Below are 10,167 nucleotides of genomic sequence, written 5' to 3'. Positions count from 1 at the left end.
GTCATGTATGTTTAGCATGTTCTTAAAGCTCATTATAATTCTCAGAGTTAAATTTTAATACTAATTTCAAGGTTAATGAAGCAAAAGTTTCACTTTTGGCACTTAAGGCACTGTGGTCTTAGAGACTCTTTGTTGAGACTGTTTATCTTCTTATTCCTGCAACCTTTTGCCTAAGCAGGACTGTCTTCTCACTGCTGGACTCCCTGCATTTGGCTGTTTTTCACACCAGCCTTTCAAATTTCCACTTCACAGTTTATGCAAGAAATAAGGCTCCTGCATTTTATCACCTTATATGAAGATCTCACATGCCTATGGAAATTGTGGATGCTTTCATACTCAGCCTAAAATATTCTCTTCAGATCCCTGAATTTGACCTGCTAATTTTCACTTTACCAAGAAGTCAGAGGCAGGGAATACTGGTCATGTCTGATAGGTGTCTTTTATCCTTTACAAGATTATCCTCTATCCTTTGTGAACTGCAATTATAGTTTACAATGTTTGTTTGCTTGTTTTTTAATATTTTATTTTGTTTGTTTTCATTTGTTTGCTTAACTGGAATAATATTCCTCCCAAAGCATAACGCACATTTCTCCCTTATGGTAAACCTTTATGCATGTGATACTTGAACTTTCCCCTAAAACTTCATTGGTTGTGAATAACAGAAAAATTGCATTTCTTGTCATTTTCTTCTGGTACCTTAAGGACGAGTTCATTCTGTCTTTCAGAGGAGATCATGCAGACTCACGTTTTCAATTTCTTTTTAATTGTTAAAATGATACAAATCTATACAATGGCATTTTACAAAACTTGCATCTCTTTTTTAAAGAAACTAGTGTATGCTCACTTCAAGTGTTAAATTCAGCAACTACATTTATTCTTAACTATGATTCTTCTGATAGGTGAGTGATAGCTCGCGCAGTTAATACCTGACGTGGCAAAACACAACTCTTTTTTGTTATATGTTTTCTACAGTCCCTGTTTGCTTTTGCTGGCAATGGGGTTCCAACTCTAACTGAAAGTAGGACATGGTTATAATGCCACAGTGCACTCATGTGGCAAGATTTTCAAGTACATTGATGGACTATTTTGGGATTGGTCAAAATGAATATTTTTTCTTCTTCAGTCTCGAAGGCAAAATAACACATTAAGGTTGCTATAGGTAGATACTGTATTCTGTTTTCTAGTATAATTCATTTTATATATTTTTTTTTGTTACTCTTTTATCCTAATTTGAGTGCTTATCTCGAAAAATTTATCATTTAAACACTTTTTGTGATAAAAGTCACAATTCCCAATAAGGGTCATTGTCTTTCTTTGTGATCTTCTTCCTTAATCCAGCTCCATTCTTTACTGTAAATTTAATTTCAGAATATAATCTTGATATTTATACTTCACTCATCACCACAGACTAAACATCTGTTTTCTAAGAGAGTTGCCTGTAGCTGAGATGCTATCACACCACAAACTGGGGACATCAATTTTTATGGCATCTTGGGTATTTATCTGTGAACTGAATGTGAAAATCTGACAAAAATTCTCACAGCCTGAACATAAGGATAGATGTTATCTAGGAGTATTAACTTTCATTAGGCTACTTCATATTATTGGAGAACGTATAAATGAAGTTTCAAGCAAAGAAGCCCTTCTTCAAATAAAAATAAAAATAAAAATAAAACAACCCTACAAAGTTGAAAGCTAAATATATATTGAGAATAACTACTGTCATTTGCTTAAGCATACAGTATATGTGCTAGATATCATGAATAAATTATTTACTGTGAAAGTGGTGAGACACTGGAACAGCTTGCCCAGTGAGGTTGTGGATGCCCGCTCTCTGGAAGCAGTCAAGGCCAGGCTGAATGGGATTTCGAGCAACCTGGTCTAGAGGGAGGTGTGCCTGCCTATAGCAGGGGAGCTGGAAGTAGATAGTCCTTTCCAGCACAAACCATTCTATGATTCTATGAAATAATCACTCATTTTTGTCTCAGTCCTTAGTCCCAGGTGAGACCTACAAAACACTTAAAGAACATAAGCATTGAATTAAAACACACAAATAACTTGCTGGAATACAAAAAAAAAAAAAGGTAGAAAACAGACACAAGCTATATAGTTCATTACACTCCCTCCCTCATCACAAAAACGCATATTTGAGAGGCCACAAATCCTATTTTTAGTTTTCATTAAGAAGAAAACCACCTTTAAGAAAATGTGATAGGCATCTGCATGTTGAGAGCCTTTAGGTGGCTGGAAAGATGATAATAGATTACATGATACAAGTTGAAAGAACTTTTTTGTTGACATTATGAATCTTTATGATGTAGTGTTTCTGCAAGAGGCCCTTGGAGTACATGTGCCATACATGGCAATTATAAGAGGGTGTAGATTGATACAATGTGAGTCAGTGAGCAGCTTCACAACAGAAAGATAGCCAGGAGCAAAGAGACACCAGGCACACAGGGCAGAGTGTGCAAAGCTGAGGCACGCAGGGCAGAGGGCAAAGCTGAGGAAGTGTGGGATAGACGAGTGGACAGTGAGGTGGGTTGAGAACTGGCTGACTGGCAGAGCGCAGAGGGTCGTCGTTGGTGGTGCAGAGTCTGGCTGGAGACCTGTAACCAGTGGTGTCCCCCAGGGGTCTGTGCTGGGTCCGGTCTTGTTCAACGTCTTCTTCAATGACCTTGATGAGGGGATAGTGGCCACCCTCAGCAAGTTTGCTGATGATACCAAGTTGGGAGGATTGGCTGACACGTCTGAAGGCTGTGCTGCCATTCAGCAAGACCTGGACGGCTGGAGAGCTGGGCAGTAAGAAACCGGATGAGGTTCAACAAAAGCAAGTGTAGGGTCTTACACCTAGGGAGGAATAATTGCATGCACCAGTACAGGCTGGGGGATGAGCTGCTGGAGAGGAGCTCTGCAGAGAGGGACCTGGGTGTCCTGGTGGACAACTGGTTGGCCATGAGCCAGCAGTGTGCCCTCGTGGCCAAAAAGGCCAATGGCATTCTGGGGTGCATTAAGAAGAGCGTGTCCAGCAGGTCGAGGGAGGTGATCCTCCCCCTCTACTCTGCCCTGGTAAGGCCTCATCTGGAGTACTGTGTCCAGTTCTGGGCTCCCCATTACAAAAAAGACAGGGATCTCTTGGAAAGAGTCCAGCGGAGGGCCACAAAGATGGTGAAGGGCCTGGAGCATCTCCCCTATGAAGAAAGGCTGAGTGAACTGGGTCTGTTTAGCCTTGAGAAAAGAAGACTGAGAGGGGACCTGATCCAGGTTTATAAATATCTGAGGTGTGGCGGCCATAGTGGTGAGGCCAGGCTCTTTTCAGTGGTACGTGGAGACAGGACGAGGGGAAACGGACATAAGCTGCAGCATAGGAAGTTTCGCATGAATGTTCATGCTCTTCACGGTGAGGGTGACGGAGCACTGGAACAGGCTGCCCAGGGGGGTTGTGGAGTCTCCTTCTCTGGAGATATTCAAGTCTTGCCTGGACGCTTACCTGTGCGACCTGGTGTAGGAAACCTGCTTTGGCAGGGGGGTTGGTCTCGATGATCTCTAGAGGTCCCTTCCAACCCCTACAATTCTGTGATTCTGTGATTCTGTGAGTCCAGACTAGTCACAGCTACACCGCACTAACAAGAGAAAGATGAGACATATGATCACAAAAAGGCCTCAGATAATCTAGTTCCAGCCACTGCCATGGGCAGGGCTGCCACCCACCAGCTCAGGCTGCCCAGGGCCCATCCAACCTGGCCTGGAACACCTCCAGGATGGGACATCCACAGCTTCTCTATGCAGCTGTGCCAGCACCTCACTGACCTCAACGTGAAGAATTCCCTCCCAACATCTAATCTATATCACCCCTCATCTACTATAAAAACATTCTCCCTTGTTCATCTCATGGTCCCCCTCTGAACTTGCTCCAACATGTTGCTCCATATCCTCCAGACCTGGATGGTGTAAAGCAGAGGAGAGGAGCATCTGAGGAGGATAAACATCCCTTGCCCTGCTGGCCACTTTATACATGTCTCTGTCTTGATGCTAAGAGGTGTCACAGGCTCACTGAGCTAGAAATAATTCACCCTTAGGTTACCAGTCCAGATCCACCTGGCTCTGGTGAGGATCCACCTGGAGAACTGTGTTCACTTTTGGGCCCCTCAATACAAGAAAAACATTGAGGCCTTGGAGCACGTCCAAAGAAGGGCATCAAAGCTGGTGAAGGGTCTCGAGTGCAAGTCTTACAAAGAGAGGCTGAGGGAACTGGGATAATTTAGTCTGGAAGAGGCTCAGGAAGAGACCTTGTTGCTCTTGATAACTGTCTGAAAGGAGGCTGTGGTGAGGTACCTCTTCTCACTGGTAAACAGTGATAGGACTAGAGGTAATGGCCTTAAGTTGCAAAGGGGAGGTTCAGATTGGATATTAAGAAGTTCATATCGGAAAAAGTGGTAATGCATTGGAACAGGCTACATTCCATCCCTGGAGGTTTTCAAGAAAAGGATAGATGTTGCACTTACAGACATAGGGTAGTGGACACGTTGGTGATGGGCTGATGATTGGACTAGATTGTCTTAGTAGTCTTTTCCTAAATTAACGATACTAAGATTCCATTATTCAGTAGCAGCCTGATCCACCTGGTGCTTATTCTGATGTTTTTCAGGTGGTATGACTCTTGGGTACTCGACATACTTCTGCAACCCATGCAGCAATATGTTCCTACAGTGCAGTTGCCCAAATAGGTTTGCATTTGCACTACCAATTGTTCTGTTTCCACTGCTGTAACAAATGGGGCACCTGACACTACCATGAGTAGAGGTAGAACACAGGCCACACAGGACTGTTAAAGGGTGAGCAAGTCTTGCTGATTACTCCTTGGCTCTTCAGTTGGCAAATCAGCTTACATATAGGGACTGGGGAGTCTCAGCACCACCAGTGCACTGTTGTAGTGATCAGCACCTCCTGTTCTTCTACTCTTAGCAACCCCACACAGAAAGGTTCTCTAAGAGATCAGGAAAGTAGACAGCTGTTTTATGTCCTCCATCTCTAAGACGGCTATATTAAAAGGATTCACAGTCCTTTGGGTCCTTGAAGAACCCACTCCTGAGGTAACCTATAGCAAGAATGCACAGAGCCTCTGGGACAGTCACAGTAGTTTAGTTTTGCCACTCATTCCCAACTAGATTCAATTCAGCTTCCAACAATTAGCTGCTGAGATACCCCTGTTAGTCCAGAACTAGAGATGCGTTCTGCACCTTTGTAACTTCACGACACTAGGGTACACTGTATGTCAATGCCTCCTAGACCCTTATACTCCTGTACAAGGCCATCAAATCCACACAGTCCAAGAAATTTGATTGTGTCATTTTTCCATCTGGCTGGAGGCAGGACCTCTCTAATCCTAGTTATTGTATTCATTACTCAGTTCACATGGATGTAAACCAGAAAGTTCGTTATCAAGCTCAGAAATAAGATCAGTCCATCATCTCTGTCTTGGAGACTGCTCATTGGAAACTGGAGTGGCCATTTTCCTGGAAGAATCTCCTTTTATAGTCGTTCTTCCTCACAGCTCATGTTCCCATGCCTCTAGCGTTTTCCGTCCTACTTCTTCACATATTCTCCATGTTCACACAGGTAAAACCATGTGGTGGCACTTGGTGCGTACCCACTATATCTTCTCAACTGAACTGAGAAATGTTTGCTTCTGCTAACTGAGATGCTGGTATGTGCAGATAGGGAGGAAGATGTATTCCATATGAGTTGCTGAATCTCCTGAGGCAGTTTACTCACAACTGAAACGCAGACCCATTTGAAAGAAGAGAGACTTTCTTCGTATTGTCAGAGTTGGTCGCCAATTCATTCCCTGTTCGTTCATCTCTATCTTTCCAGGTCATTACTGCCAGTGAGTTGTCATTAAGCAATGGTGAACTCTGTACAAACTTCCACCACATAGTCTGCATGCACCAGATGCTACCTGAATTTGAGGATAATTGATAGTTGTTCAGGTCAACATTATATACCATCCTCAGCACAGCTAATTCCTCAGATATTGGATGTTGCTTTCCATAGTGCTCAAGTTACCTGGCTGACATGTTGCTTTCCATAGTGGTCAAGTTACCTGGCTGACATGTAATATTGTCCCTGCAGAAATACCTTCTTTCTCAGCTGACAAGAGTTGCATCAAGAGGAGGAGAAATCTTTCATATTTTGCAAACACCTTGTCAATGCCCCCTTCCCTAAAGAGGGATCCCAGCTGCCTGGCTTCCATGCTCACTAAGTCCATGTTATTATCCCCATTATCCCAGCATCAGAGCAGCCAGCCAACAATGTACTTGCCTGGATAACAGTGAAATCTTCCTATGTATCTCACAGCTCACCTAGGGACAGGAATCATAGTTACTGACTCAACTATAACTTCTGCCTCTTCTTTCAATTTTCATGATGAACCTGCTATGGATTAGCCTTCCTCATTCTCTTCGTCCTTCCATAGTAATGAGTTGACTTTCACATCCATTGTTTCTTCTTATGGTCAGGTGTGATGGATGCTGGCATAGGTTGGTTCTCTAGTTCAACCACAGAGCCTGACATGGGGATCAAGCCAGATCCAAAGGAATTTTTTTCCTTTTGAGGATGCAGAATAGTGTTGAACAGTGTTTGGTAAGTGCAGGCCAGAGCCCCTACACAGTGCAGGTAGCTATAAATCTTTGGCATTGACAGGATCAGGGCATACCTTTTTAAAAAACTGTCAGCTTTTTAGGATTCCGCACTTGTCCAGGGATAAGTTCCAGGCCTGTCGGAGGTTATAATCATAATAGACACCTACACATGTCCAGCCACATACCTTGCAACCCACAACCACCCTTCCTCAGGGTAGATCTCAGCACAGTATTTTTGAATAGTCTCTTAGCCACAAATAAAACTGGAAAGACAAAGCAATAAGAACATGTTAGTTTGAATATCCTAGGTATACTCAACATTTTCAAAAACTGTTTTAGCTAGCCTGAAGTAGAGAGTGTACTCTTTAACAATTTATGGAGTAAATTTTCTGAAGTGCAAGAATGATGGGACTACAGAGTACAAATATCAAATTAAATCCATTACTGTTATAACATGAGCACATACTATATACGAATTGGTAAAAACATAAGTATGCCTAGACCAGCTCTCAAAGACTATAAACAACCTGATTGGAGTCAAGAAAAACAATCTTGAAAGCAAGTAACACTAGACTGTGAACAGCTATTAAGCTACTACACTGCTTTTAACAATTCTGTGTACCAAGTTGAGTGGCAAAAGGACTGTTGTGGTTTTACCCAGCAGGCAGCTCAGCACTACATAGCCTTTTTTTCATTAACCCCCTCTCCCATACCCCCCCCAAATGTGACAGGGGATAGAATTGGGAAAAAAAAAAAGTTGAACTCCTAGGTTGAGATAAAAACTATTTTCTAAGACAGAAAAGGAAAAGAGAAATAATAACAGTGATAACAATATATGCATATATTTACAAAACAAGAGATGCACAGTACAATTGTATGCCATCTGTTAACAGATGATCAGCCAGTCTCTAAGCAGTGGAAGCCTCCCCTTGACTAATTTCCCCCAGTTTTACAGTTTAATCACATTACGTCATATGGTCTTACATGTCCCTTTGGCCAGTTTAGGTCAGCTGTCCTGGTTCTGCCTGCTCACAGCTCCTTGTGAACCTCCCAGCCTCTTTGCTGTCAGGATAGTATGAGAAGCTGAAAAACTGAAATGTCCTTGGCTCTGTGCAGCACTGCTCAGCAACAACTAAAATACAGGTATGTTACCAACACTGTTTTTCTCCTAGAACCAAAACATAGCATCAGATCAGATGTGGTAAAGGAAATCAGCTCTGTTCCAGCTGAAACAAGGATAGAGGCCTCTTCAAAGCTTTCTCTTCTCCAGGCTGAACAACTCCAGCTCCATCAACCTTTCCTCACAGGAGAGGTACTCCAGTCTTCTGATCATCTTTGTGACCTACTTCAGACCCACTCCAATAGCTTCCTCTGCTGCAGGCCACAGGTCTGAAGGCAGGACTCCACACAGGATGTCATGAGGGCAGAACAGAAGGGGACAATCATCTTCCTCCTCCTACTGGCCACCCTTCTTTTGATGCAGCCCAGAATGGTGTTGGCCTTTTGGGCTGCAAGTGCAGACTGCTATCTTGTGTCTAGCTTTTCATTCACCAGAAGACCCGAATCTTTCTCACTAGAGCTGCTCTCAATGCATTCTTCTCTGGAATTGCCCTAACCCAAGTGCAAAATCTTGCATTTGACCTTATCGAACCTCATTAGGTTCACACAGTCTCACTTTGAAGCTTGTCCAGGTCTCTTTGGATAGATCCATTTAAACTCCATATGTCTTGCAGGAAGACCGCCACTTCAAAAGGTAACCCTGCATACAGTAGCATCAAATGGGCCTTCAATTAGGGCATTATCATACCATGCAAACCCTGTCTGTGGAAGTGCTATTCCACATCTAGTTATTCAAGCTATTACAAGATTTTCTAACAATACTAACAAAGAAACAAAGAATAAATCCTCTAATAGTCATTTCTACTGTAAAACAGAATACAAACATGAGAACTTACTGCTGCAGATTTAGATAAAGGCAACACCAAGCAGATAACATAATTACTTGTACAACATAAGTGGGAGCCAAATGTTATGTCTCTATGGGTATACCCTTGGGCTATGGGATACGCATGGGACAACACCGGTCCCAGCACTGCAATATGTATGTGGTTACACTCAGGTCAATTGTTCTATGGATTCCTAATTGCTTGATGCACAATGGTCTTCCAGTGAGGGTCACAGTGTCACTCTCTAGTGTGGAGGTATGCTACTTTCTCTGCTCTACTATCACAACAAATTTTGTGATGTCTGATCTCATTTCAGCTCTTAATTCAAGAGGAGGTTTTGGAGGAATAACCTGGATAGTTGTAATATCAGCAACCAAAAGTGATCTGAAGAGATGGTAGGACCTAGATGAAATAACTTTTGTGCATAGGTTATAGACATACACTAGGGTTGGAAAACAGAGCTATAGGGGCCTTTTGGCAATCTTCATGGTCTCAAAATCCTGTCCTGTATCCAAAACCTGCCTGGGAAGAACAGCACTGTGAGCTCGGTACTGAGTACCACAGACTCTGCTCTTCTAGGAACACAGCTTGAGAGAAACATCTATGAAAGCTGGCTGTGACCAAGCATGGGTGAAGAGAGGGAGATTTCATGGTGTCCTTACAGAGCGCAGTAAGGACAGGGATAGTTCTGTAATACTTTGCCACAAAGCCTGGTTTGCTCCTGCCAGGATGATATCACACATTTGTTTTCTGCAGTGACCTCTGGAGAAAGCTACCATGGAGAGAGAAAGATGGTGACCTGAGGGAGGAGCAGAAGACTGCTCGTGTTGAACGCTTTTCATGCTTTGTTTCTTTTTGAACATTCGTTGTCTATTGCACAGCAAGGTACCCTAAGTTTTCGTGTATGTTCAATGTTGCGAGCACCAACACATTTCCCAGATTTGTAATACTGCGGGGTCCTGTGGAGTCCAAGTGACGTTCCTCAGTTCACTGCTGCCTGTGCACTGGGACTAGAGAGTGTCCAGGCGTATAGAAAGGAAGAGCACCTTTGGGACGGCTCAGCGCTGGCAGTCACCGGTCCCGATTCCCCCCACGCCTAAAGCAACCCCCCCTGCCCCAAGCAACCGCGACTTCGCCTGTGCCAACGGCAGCCGCACGCGGGCGCTCCGAGCGCGTCGCCCTCTGATGACGCCGGCTCACCTGGCGCCCAAAACACCCATCCCCCGCCGCCGCTCGAGCGCATGCGCGGTAGGTGAGACGCCGCGTCTCTTTCTCTCGCGCCTCTCCGCAGCGCCCCCTTCCCCCCTCCCCCGCGCGTCGCCAACGGCCAGCAACGGCCGCCGCCAACCGTCGCTTCGGGGCGGACCGCACCGTGAAGCGAGGAGGCAGGAACGGGAGGCGCTCACGCGAGGGCCGTCCGGCGCCGTGAGCGTTTTCGCCGGGCCCACCCCCTCCTCCCCCTTCTCGCGGGGGATCGGCGGAGGGCTCGGGGCGGGGTATGCGCCGTGCCCGTCGCCGGGGGCGGCCCCTGAGGGCGAGGGCGCGGCTGAGTGGCGGGCGGGGCCGCGTGCGCGGGTCCGGGC

General features: G+C 44.7%; 1 protein-coding gene and 1 long non-coding RNA gene across 5 annotated transcripts in view; one reads left to right on the top strand and one right to left on the bottom strand.

Moving 5' to 3' along the window:
* Positions 1-741: 741 nt before the first annotated feature.
* Positions 742-10,086, bottom strand: LOC116217532 (uncharacterized). 2 transcript variants are annotated; one of them, XR_014880688.1, is made up of 4 exons: positions 9,956-10,086; positions 7,623-8,397; positions 6,824-6,901; positions 742-3,620 (listed from the first exon to the last, which is right to left on the bottom strand). It is a non-coding gene; the product is annotated as an uncharacterized LOC116217532 (long non-coding RNA). The 2 variants fall into 2 exon arrangements; XR_004162193.2 differs by lacking the exon at positions 9,956-10,086 and having other exon boundaries at positions 7,623-9,778.
* The window catches only part of BRD10 (bromodomain containing 10), a 60,724-nt gene continuing 60,370 nt past the window's right edge, over positions 9,814-10,167 (top strand). Inside the window, exon 1 of one of the 3 annotated variants that reach the window (XM_085214436.1) lies at positions 9,814-9,832. The gene's annotated coding sequence lies outside the window, so the exon portion shown is untranslated. Of the gene's footprint in view, positions 9,837-9,885; positions 10,081-10,167 lie in introns of those variants that run through there. The other 2 variants (XM_085214435.1, XM_085214437.1) reach the window with 2 other exon arrangements.

The sequence above is a fragment of the Meleagris gallopavo genome, chromosome Z, assembly GCF_905368555.1.
Source record: "Meleagris gallopavo chromosome Z, MGAL_WU_HG_1.1, whole genome shotgun sequence".
Classification (NCBI taxonomy): domain Eukaryota; kingdom Metazoa; phylum Chordata; class Aves; order Galliformes; family Phasianidae; genus Meleagris; species Meleagris gallopavo.
This window is presented reverse-complemented; position numbering and strand designations above follow the sequence as displayed.